The sequence below is a fragment of the Pseudonaja textilis genome, chromosome 12 (genome assembly GCF_049901715.1).
Source record: "Pseudonaja textilis isolate UNSWEBS1 chromosome 12, rPseTex1.2, whole genome shotgun sequence".
Lineage (NCBI taxonomy): Eukaryota > Metazoa > Chordata > Lepidosauria > Squamata > Elapidae > Pseudonaja > Pseudonaja textilis.
The window spans coordinates 11093130-11104077 of record NC_142001.1 but is presented as its reverse complement, the minus strand read 5'-3'; positions in this window follow the sequence as shown (position 1 = coordinate 11104077).

The window sequence follows — 10948 nt, the reverse complement described above, 5'->3', positions numbered from 1 at the left end:
GAACTGTACTTTCTTCCCTTGTTTTTCTTGATGCCTCAGCACAAAGTCTTTTCAGTAGACTAAGTCAGCATTAATACTACTAATAATTAATTACCCAGTGAGGAATGCATCTTCCCCCATGGTAGGTTTTAAGGTTTCTAAATGCAACCTCAGAATTAGTCAGGAAGAGCTTGGTTTATTATTTTATTTCATGGGGGCTTCGTCTTTCCAAGTGCATTCTTTCCAGTCCAACATAAAGGTAGAAGTAAAGGTCCCCTAACACATACATGCTAATCATTTTCAGCTTTAGGGGGCAGTGCTCATCTCCGTTACAAAGCCAAAGAGCCAGCGCTGTCTAAAGACATCTCTGTGGTCATGTGGCCGGCAGGACTAAACACCCAAAGTGCATGGAACGCTATTACCTTCCCACCAAAGGGGTCCCTATTTTTCTACTTGCATTTTTTACATGCTTTCGAACTGCTAGGTTGGCAGAAGCTGGGACAAGTAATGGGAGCTCACTCCATTACACAGCGCTAGGGATTCGAACCACTGAACTGCTGACCTTTCTGATCGACAAGCTCAGCGTCTTAGCCACTGAGCCACCACATCCCTCTGCCAGTCCAAAGAGTACCCCAAAGAGAATGGGCCAGCAAAATTTGAAACAGGATATAAGAGCCTCTGCTTGTACACAATGAAGACCAACTGTGAGAAAACCCAGGGAGCTTTGCATCATGGTTAAAGAGAGATAGGGAAGATTTTAGTCAGGCAAGGGTTGTATAACCTGGGTTCCATCACAAAAAAGGCCCAATTCTTAATGACTAAAGGAGGGCTTTCGAAAGCCATTCCAGACCATCTACCAGGCATGAAGAATCAGGACCACATATCATGCCTATTCACGGAAATTGAATCGATTAATGGTCAACTCTAAATTGGCACTATATAAGGCTCAGCACAAGGGGACGCAGTGGCTCAGTGGCTAAGATGCTGAGCTCGTCAATCAGAAAGGTCGGCAGTTTGGTGGTTCAAATCCCTAGTGCCGCGTAACAGAGTGAGCTCCTGTTACTTGTCCCAGCTCCTGCCAACCTAGCAGTTCGAAAGCATATAAGAAATGCAAGTAGAAAAATAGGGACCACTTTGGTGGGAAGGGAACAGCCTTTACATTAAGGCTCAGCAGAATTCAAGAAGTTAAACTTAGACCATTTATGGGAACGTAATGATTCTAGGCTGATGGCTCATTTGACTCCACCCTCGGGCTCTGCCTACTCTCCTCCTACCTACACCATAGTAGATTTCCATGATTAGAAGCGTTCCTTCAGAAATAGCAAAGCTATTGCTTGACAGGCAACACCACCACTCTTGCCACACATGTCTCTGTGCACATGTGCACATCTATGATAGCTTGATCCTGGGAATGTGAAAGACACCCCCTCTCCACTGCAACACTGCCTGGAATATTATGATCCCAACGTGCCTGAAAGACACTGAGTTGAAGAAGGTTGTGTTACAGAGGTTTAAGTGACATCATAAAGGTTGCCAGGTTCCATGTGTGTGTGCAAGCAGTTGAAATCTGCTGGGCGCACCTTGGCTTTGGTCTGCAGTTAGTTGAGAGTAGGCCTCTAGAAGGGCTTCTAAATTAGCCCCCAGAATATTGGATTGTTGTTTCTGGAATGGACTGTGGAGACCACCCTGGTTTCTGATCATTGAGGAACAGTTTTGGTTCTACACTTTTGACTGAGTTTCAAATGAACTTCCTGATTTGGTGTTTTCCCAACATTTGCAGCGTTGCAGGTGTGCGTGTATGTGGTGTGTCCAAAAGGCAGTTCTAACCGACCTTACCTGTGTCTGCTAAGCCATGGATGTCATGTGGCAAGAGATCGTTTGCTTCCAGGTGCTCTCGATGGCCATGTCTCCAGACTACGTCTGGGGGGTTTACGGGGCTAGGATGCCCTCAATCATTTTTCACAGCAGGCTTCGAAGACGCAGACCTGAAAAGCAGCTTAAGCAACACCCTTTGCTCCTAGGTGTGACCACAAGGCCAAAGACTGGAAGTTTTGGACACGTGATCCGACGTAAGTTTTTAAAATAGCCACATGATGGTTGGGTGGAATGGCCTCCCACAGAAAGAAATGTCTTCTCTAGCTTAGGATGCTTAAGAGTCACAAACTGATACTAAACTGGTAGGAAGAGCCAACACCCTAGATCAGTGGTAGGGTTCAAACTTTTTTACTACCGGTTCTGTGGGCGTGGCTTGGTGGGCGTGGCAGCGGAAGGATACTGTAAAATTTCCAGTCAGAGGTGGTACTTGCCGGTTCTCTGAACTACTCAAAATTTCGGCTACCAGTTCTGCAGAACTGGTCAGAACCTGCTGAATACCGCCTCTGTCCTAGATGATGGGCACAAGATCCAAATGGATCTTGACAGACTTGAACACTGGGCTTTAACTAACAAAATGAAATTCAATGCAGAGAAAAGTAAAGTATTGCACTTAGAAACCAAAAGGACACATATAGACTGGGTGAAACCAGGCTCAATAGCAGGAACTGTGAGTGGGATCCTGGCGTCTTAGTGGACAACCAATTAAATATTAGTTTATTTAATTATTTAAAGCCAATACAATCCTAAGTTGCATTAACAGAGGGATGCAATCAAGATCACATGACGTACTAATTCCACTCTATAAAACCTTAGTAAGATCACACCTAGAATACTGCACCCAGTTTTGGTCACCACAATATAAAAATGATGTTGAGACTCTAGAAAAAGTGCAGAGAAGAGCAACCAGGATGATAAAGGGACTATAGGTTAAAACATACGATGAACGGTTTCAGGAACTGGGCATGACTAGTCCAGTGAAGAGAAGGACCAGGGGAGACACGATAGCAATCTTCTAGTATTTGAGAGGCTGCCACAGAGAGGAATGGGGTCAAGCTATTTTCCAAGGCACCTGAAGGCCAGACAAGGAATAATAGATGGAAACTGAACAAGGAGAGATTCAACCTGGAAATAAGGAGATATTTTCCGACAGTGAGACCAGCAATCAACCCATGGAACAGAAGTTGCCTTTGGAAGTTGTGGGAGCTTCATCACTGGAAGCTTTCAAGAAGAGACTGGATGGCCATCTGTCAAAAATGATGTAGGGTCTGCTTGGAGGGTTGGACTAGATGACCTACAAGGTCCCTTCCAACTCTGTAAATCTGTAAACTGAATAAAAGTTTAAGAGCATAACAATAATTCTGGTTGAATTAAACTTCATGGTCAACTGAACCCAGTATTCTCTCCCCAAATTACCAATCAGATACCAACATGGAACCCCAAAATTTTTCTTACTCGTGTTCCTCAGCTATATGTACATGGTCAAAGATTTTTGATACTAAAATGGTTGCATAATCTTATGACACATATTCTTCCAAACTGTTCATCTAATTCATTTTTGCTTATGAATTTTTTTTAATCTTTTTGCTTTGTTTCTGCCCCTTCCTTCCAGCAGCCTGTTGAGGAGGCTAGACAAAGAGTTGCTTGCTCTAAATATAAGTTTATATATTAATGCAACTGAGATACAATAAACTGCCATTCGGGTTTATTCTTGGTTCAGCAGTATACAAGTGCCATAAATACATACTTGCATACTGAAAAGAATTTGGGCATTACATTACTGACAAGAGATGGGTGAGAAAACCTTTTGCCTTTCTAAAATGCAAAATGTTCATGTTTATCAAATGAGGAAGTATTCTTAAATATCTTTCAAAAGGAAAATGAAACTGTTGTAACACCTCTAGGAGGCAGCCAACTGTCTGGTTTCTAGCACTCAATTGGTCAAAGTTTAGACAAACCATTTCAGGATCTGCAATGGTTTAGTGAAAACATGAAAATGATTATTATGCTGGCAGAGGAGAGCAAGCCAGCCTTCCTTAATCAGTGTTTCTCACACCTGACTAACTTTAAAATGTGTCGACTTCTTGACTCCGAAAATTATCCTGTCTCCATTCTGACAGTTGAAGTCTACACATTTTAAAGTCCTCGTGTCTGAAAAGCACTCATTTAAATGTAACAAAAGCTACATTGACCAATTAAGTATAATTAAGTATAATTAGGCTCAAGATCCAGATGGATCTTGACAGACTTAACCATATTTAACAAAATGAAATTCAATGCAGAGAAAAGCAAAGTCCTAACACTTAGGCAAGAAAAACCAAAAGGACACATATGGACTGGGTGAAACCAGGCTCAATAGAAGGAACTGTAAGGGGGATCCTGGTGTCTTAGTGGACAACCAGCTAAATATGAGCCAACAGCATGCAGCAGCAGACAAAAAAGCTAATGCAATCCTAAATTGTATTAACAGAGGGATACAATCAAGATCATGTGAGGTACTAATACCACTCTATAAAGCCTTAGTAAGACCACACCTAGAGTACTGTGTTAGTGTTTGGGGATAAACCCCTGAGCTGAGTGCACAGCAGCAGTCAAGCCAGGCAGCCAAATGAGAGTGAGGCTGGGCCCAAGAGTATACACACACTTGAGACAAAAACACTGTTTGTGGTTTTAAATAGATATTTAATTCACACAGAGATTAAGAAGAGTCATTCAGTCCATATGTCAGTATCCAGTATATCCATCCAGTTACCTAGTCTTTTAAACAGTAAATACAATGTCTTTATCTGCTTGTAAATCTTCTTCTTAAGATACCTTTCTCTCAAAGACAATGCTGAATCCACAGCTCACCAAACAAACAGTCCTTGTGTTCAGTTGAGAGAAGTATCTTGCACAGTAGACATCTCATACAGGAGTATACAGTAGTACAGGCAGACAGCAGACAGACCAGAGACCGGTAACACAAGGAATCAGACCAGGAACTCGAAACCAGGATCAGAAACCAGGTGCATCCAGAAGCAGGGTCTATTACGTTTCCCTTCCTACCTATATGGCTGCCTGCAACCGCACCCACAATGACATTGCAGTTTCTTGTGCTTAAAGCTACAAGACACTTAATCCTAGGTTTTATATATTCATTCACCCAAACCAGTTGGTGTATTCATATACCCAACATACTGCACCCAGTTTTGGTCACCACACTATAAAAAAGATGTTGAGATGCTAGAAAAGTGCAGAGAAGAGCAACCAGGATGGTTAGGGGACTGGAGACCAAAACATACAATGAACGGTTGCAGGAACTGGGCCTGGTCAGTCTAGGGAAGAGAAGGACCAGGGGAGACAGGAGAGCAGTCTTCCAATATTTGAGGGGCTGCTCCAGGGAGGAGGGTGTCAAGCTATTTTCTAAAGCACCCAAAGGCCAGACAAGGAATAATGGATGGAAACTGAACAAGGAGAGATTCAACCTGGAAATAAGGAGAAACTTTCTGACAGTGAGAATAATCAACCCATGGAACAGAAGTTGCCTTTGGAAGTCATGGGAGCTTCATCACTTGAGACTTTGAAGAAGAAATTGGACTGCCATCTGTTAGAAATGGTGTAGGGTCTCCTGCTTGGGCAGGGGGTTGGACTAGATGATCTACAAGGTCCTTTCCAACTCCGATTATCTGTTAATCGGTTTAGTCATCCTTTCATGTCCATCTATCTCATGTTTTCTTTTTCACTCACAATGATTTGTTCTCTGGATGTTTCCCGCTTTTTACATGATAAGATATAGAAATAAGGCAATTATGGCCTTTTGTAAACAGAAGTTACGTGTTTAGCCAGGGGTTTATCCTCAGTTCTTCACATGGCTGGATGAAAAATGTATTTTGTGTTTTGTTCTCCCAAAGGAAATCAGGGGAAATGATACAATTCTGTCTCAGAAGCTGAGGGATCTTTTTGGTTGACTCCGTAGGTGTTCGGCGGTCCTGGTTGTCAGAATACCTGGATGATCTGTGGGCTCACGTCTCTCACTCCTTCCCTAGAGGAGCGCTATATGCCTTCCCAATTATCTTTGTGGTCATGTTCCTTCTTTGCTGTGCCACGTAAGTGAGTTGTATGATAAAAGTCCCTTCTAGGGAGCTGCAATTTGTTCCAGGTCTCAATCTTGGAAGGAGGGTGAAGTTCTACAAATTGAACAAAAGATTTTAGAAAATGAAGAGTTAGGTGTCACTGGTTTGCATTAACAGCCTCGATGAATTCCCTTTGCAGCCTTGAAGAAGTACCCATTGTAGGAGAAGGAGTGACAGAACCCTGGGGGGTGGAGTTAAGAGAGGAATCAGCCTAGAATCCCTATGTTGCCACAAGCGAACTCAATCCAACTCTCCTTGAATTCTGTTGACCTTTATCTAGGTGTTAACCAGTCAGTCCAAGGGTGTCTAACTCACCGTGTGTCATGCTCTTGTCAGAATCTGATTTGGAGGGGAAGGCCGAACAGCTGACAGGGAGTGGAAGAGTGGCTTCATTGGCTGTGGAAGAAATTGGGGAAAGCAATTTCTGGGCAGAGCAGGGGAGAGGTAGAATAAGAGAGAGAGAGTTCAGAGGAAGACTCAGACCCACACCGTCTTCATCCTAGGCCACACAGGGAGGAATGGAGAAGAGAGCAATGTGGGTTGCATGGGTTGTGGGGGAGGAAAGGGCCCTGATTCCCTTCATTAGCTGCAGCTGGGAACACAGTGTTTAAAAAGGGAAGCAAAGTTGTTGGGATCAAATTGTGAATTATCTGGTATTGTCAAGGCTCATCTGGGTTCCTGGTGTCTTCCCAACTGTGTGTGTTTTGCTGGCCTTTCAAGTCTGCAATTCCTTCTCCTGCCCTGTCAAGTTAATTACTGCAGCATGGTTTGTGCAGTTTTTTATTTACAGTTTGTATGTATTTTATTTTCGGATTGAATTTCCTCCACTTAAAGCCTGTTCTTGGGTGAGTTTTTTCTCCAGCCGAAGGTAACCTGGACATTGGGGGCAAAGTTGGAGATATTAAAAGGACATTTCTTGCTTATTTGTCTGTGTTGCCTTTGTGCCACGCCCCTTTGGGTCATCACACTGTGTCACATTGCCGTCTTGTGATGTTTTGCGACAGTTTCTTCCCATTTGTGGAGCTGGAGTGGGCGTGGCCTGCGTGTGACACATCCGGCCCGCAGGCCACCAGTTTGACAACCAGAGTTAGTTGCAAAGATTCTCATAAGTTGTTTTTTAGGAATAAATCAGTTTAATTGGACCTTCTCACATGTACCTAATCTTCCATGCCAGACCCCTGTCTATTTATTTCAGGCTTCCCCTAATCTGTTGTTTTCCAGATTCTGTTCTTCTTCTAACCACCATGGAAGCTGTACAGTCCCACATTAGGAAGGTAACCAATTGGAGAAAATAGCAACGGGCTAGGCCTTCATTTTCTGCAAACTGTAGCAAGAAAGCCTTGTTACACTTGGGAGAAAGCACGCCTACTCTGCTGAGTAAGGTCTGCACTGTGCCCCAGAGTCTGTTCTAATGGGAGTTCACGCCACTCCTTGCTGGAGTCTTCAGTTGCACCAAAACACAGATGTTTCTCCAAGCTGGGCATGTGAGAACTCAGCTGTTTCCAAGATGGCCTGGTTTGACCTTCTTCAATTATACCATCTCATTGTGCAAGAAGTCAGACGTCTTCGGAAAATAAAGCGGGGGGAAGGGTGAACCAAGCTGGCTGTTTCAGTGGGCAGATTTAAATAGCACCAGATACCCAAGAGGAAGCATTGCTCAGTTGAAAGCTGGTTTGAAAATGTATCTCTAAAAATTCCAGGACAGGAAAGAGACATAATACCTTCAATGTCAACAAGACTACAAGGAAGCTTGATAAACTCATACCACGCTTGGTTTCAATGCTTTCTGGGCTATTTACGCGTGAGTAATAGGTTTGAAATAGGCCAAGCACCATCAAAAACACCCACTCTTTCTTTCTTTTTTTAAAGCATATAATTATATTCAAAGTTTTAAAAACACACAACTGTCACAAACTAATAAGGAGTGAGGAAGAGAAAAAGAAATCAGAGAGCTAAAAGGACAAGAAAGGGTGGCTGAAACGTTTTAAAAAAATAGATTTCAGAATGAAGCAATGGCAGAAATTTCTCCAAAACCCAGCTAAGAAAATGTAGAGGCAGTTCCCATGGGACTTAAGAGTAATTCAAATCCTTATTTATACTTTTGTCTCTTTCCAGTGTTCTTCTGGACTGAAATACAGCTTCTTGAAGAAACGGGTGTTTTGCTGGTCCACCTGAAAAAGACTTTTGAAGGTGCAGAATATTGTCCTATAAGTGCCAGGAAAGTCCTTGTTTGCACTCCACAACCTTGTCTGATAACTTCACAAGCAGACCAACCTTTGCTATTATCTCGGAATGAAAGTAAATGCGGTCTGAATAAAAATAACCCTGGAACAATAATCATCTAGATTCCCATAGTTGAAGAACAGGCCAGTCAAATGCAAAGCTTCCTTTACAAGGTCTTGAAAAACTGGGATTTTACAACGCAACCCACAGCAATTCCAGTGTGTGTGCTTTGTGAGGTTTTTTTTCACCCCCATTAGATTTCCTTCAGGATCACAGGCATGTAAAACCTCTCAGCTGTGAAACAACAGCTGTAGTTGCAACAGTTTCACAAAGATTTCCAAGCAATTATTTCATTGTGCAATTGCCCTGATTCCTTCGTGGAGATTTCACAAGGAAGCCCAAAATTTGGTCTTCCATTCCGATGATTTTGCTTCCCGTGGAAAATTCATTCACGAGAGAAAGATGGATGAGTCGCAGACATCGAACATCTGTTCTTGGTGATTAGGGAAGGTCTGCAGCTTGCAGCACAAAGCACGGTGGCTTTTCACAGCCTGTGACTAAGCAACGGTTTGCTTAATCACGATTCTGAATGGACCATAGTTGGCCAGGTTCACCGAAGGCGCTAAGTCATAAGCTGTAGCTTACAAATGACCCAAGTTGCGGTTACAAGCGACACTGCTTGCTTTAAATTAGAAAGGTCCAATTTTGACAATTTTAACTAATTCTTGGTTTTTTTCCCTTGCCATATAAACCTAGAAATATCCTTCTGCCATTGTTTAAACAGATTATCAGATGTATTGGTAACATCTGAAATTTTTAAAAAAGCATCTTTGGTAAAGTACTTATCTTAATTACAGAGATTCTTCCCAGTAGTGATAAATGCAATTTACCCCATCTTATGCAGATCCTGTTTAATATCCCTCCACAAAGGAACACAGTTATTTTTCAAACAGTTTTATGCTTGTGTTTGTCAACATAACTCCTAAATAGTTCACCTTTTTCTCGACCCTAAAACCTGACTTTTTATTCAATATACATTGTTGTCTTCCGTTTATTTATTTTGAAACCTGCCAGGGCTCCAAACTCATTCAATTTTAAGACCCCTGGACTTGAACTCCCAGAATTAACTTCCCATGCTGGCTGGGGAATTCTGGGAGTTAAACTCCACGAGACTTAAGAGTTGTTAAGGTTGGACACCCCTGCTTTAAATCAAAGCCAAGGGAATTGAACATCAGTCAACCTAAAGCTGCTGCCCTAAGAGACCACTGGTGAAGGATACAAAACATCCGATTTTGAAAGATTGTAAAGATCTGGCTTTTAATGTTAGGTTATGATTTTCCTCCAGGTGCTCTGCTAGGTGAGCACAATAGATGTGCGGTGGAGTTACGCAGCCTCGGGGTTACTGCAGAGTTATTGCAAAATTCCAGATGACTTACTCGCAGGCCAGTCCAAGGAAACATGATCCAAACTCTGAACAACCCTGTTGAACTCATATTTCTGCAAAGGGAGATCTCAGGATGACAGGTAGTAGGATCGGGTTTAGGGTCAAGAAAAAGGTGAACTATTTAGGAGTTTTGTTGACAAACACAAGCATAAGACTGTTTGAAAATAACTATGTTCCTTTGTGGAGGGATATTAAAAAGGATCTGCAAAGATGGAGTAAATTGCATTTATCACTACTGGGAACTATACACACTATATACTAAATCACAGCTTGCTTACCCTTGATGTACTCAATAAGCCAATGTGTCTATGGAGATTCTTAGTCCTCCAGATCCAGGTTGTCCCAAAGGTGCATTTTCAAGAGGCCACTGGACTTTCTGGTTTTTCTTTGAAGACGTTTCGCTTCTCACCCAAGAAGCTTCTTCAGCTCTGACTGGATAGTGGGGAATGGAAGGATTGATATTCCTTGCGGGCAGCTGGTCATTTGCATCCTTTTGGAGGGTCGTTGAGGCCACTTGGAGGTTTATCTGTGTCCTCAGGGTCATCTGAGTGGTGCCCCTGGTTTCTGATTTGGGATGACTGAGAATCTCTACAGACATTTAGGTACACAATTTGGGATGAACGCCTTTTGAATGGTGTAGGGGTGGATTTCCGGAGGGAAAAACTGCAGACTCCAGGAACCAGGAGCCCCACTCAGGTGACCTGGAGGACACAGATAAACCTCCAAGTGGCCTCAACGACCCTCTAAAAAGGATGCAAATGACCGGCTGTCTGCAAGGAGTACGAATCCTTCCATTCCACACCATCCAGTCAGAGCTGAAGAAGCTCCTTGGATGAGAAGCAAAACGCCTTCCAAGAAATACCAGAAAGTCCAGTGGCCTCTTTAAAAAAAAAAAAAAAAAAGCACCTTTGGGGCAATAAGCCAATACTTATTGAAGGAGATGGCAGAGCCCCGTGGAACCATGGTGGCCGGTAGGTGAACCCCATCCCTGTGGCTTGGCACACACACACACACACACACACACACACACACACACACACACACACTTCGTGCGGGGGCTCCCTCTGCTTTGCAAGCAAGGCCTGCACCCGGGTGGGGAAGGAGGCGAGGAGAGATAGCGGCAAGAGGGAGCCCCCCCACCCCGGGCGGACCCAGCCTCTGATGCTGGCGCGCGGTTGCGCCTCTGCCCGATGCCCTGTGGTTGAACCGAATCGCGAAAGGAGCGGCCGCAGCGGAGCCGGGCGGGGACGGGGGGGGGGGGAATCCCTCCCGTTTGGCCCCTCCCGGCGGCTGAGCGGGCGGGCGGGCGGGCCCACAG